Genomic DNA, 1,126 nt, shown 5'->3' on the forward strand with positions numbered 1-1,126 from the left:
GTAGTTATTTGATTTAAAGTGTCAAATACCCCATAGGTGGTGCGAGTTAATTAACTTTAATGTGTCAAATACCCCATATGTGGTGCGAGTTAATTAACTCTAATGTGTCAAATGCCCCATATGTGGTGCGAGTTAATTAACTTTAATATGTCAAATACCCCATATGTAGCGTGAGTTAATTAACTTTAATGTGTAAAATACATTATATCCTACATGTGGTGTAAGTTAATTAACTTTAATGTGTAAAATACATTACATCCTACATGTGGTGTAAGTTAATTAACTTTAATGTGTAAAACACATTACATCCTATATGTGATGTATCTGCAGAAATATATCTGAATGTTGATGAATAAGTATTAAAAACAACAGTTCGATAATGTTCTAGACTCGTTGATGGTGAATGAAAATGAATTTGGCTTATTGCTTTGTGCTTTGCTTAAATAACTCAATTGTAGGAAATCCCATACCATTAAAGTTAATTAACTCGCACCACATATGGGGTATTTGACACATTAAAATTAATTAACTCACTATTAGAGGAATTGGAGACAAAACAAACTTGTGGATTGGGATACCACACTGAATTTTTTTATTGATCTGTCATAACTCTCCTGTTTTCTGAGTAGAAATATGGTACATAATTATAGCCTGTTATGAGTTCTCAAATCTCTCATCATTAACAGTATACACAGTAGATACAGATTTTTGATAAACTACAGAATCTCAGTATTTATTAGTTGGTTATAAATGTTTGAATTCTCTTACAACCAAACATTATTTGTAAATAAAGACGTATTCCTAATAAAGTTTATTAAATTCCCTATGACGGACGTATGTATGTATATATTTTACAGTTATCTGTATTACATCAAAGACGTACAGGCGATTAATGAGGTGTCTGCACAACCCTGACGAGATAATTATGTAAAAATACAACATTTTTTTTTTACTATAGACAAGCTGAAATACCGGTCAATTGAGCGGGAATATTTATACTTAATTAAAACATTGTAAGTTTAACAGCAATCATATATTTCAAACTAATAACTTGAACATAAAATTTATCCCAAAATTTTAAAATTAAAACAAAGTTTCTTCATAAATCACATTTGTAGTTTGCTTT

The sequence above is a fragment of the Limulus polyphemus genome, unplaced genomic scaffold, assembly GCF_000517525.1.
Source record: "Limulus polyphemus unplaced genomic scaffold, Limulus_polyphemus-2.1.2 Scaffold5383, whole genome shotgun sequence".
Lineage (NCBI taxonomy): Eukaryota > Metazoa > Arthropoda > Merostomata > Xiphosura > Limulidae > Limulus > Limulus polyphemus.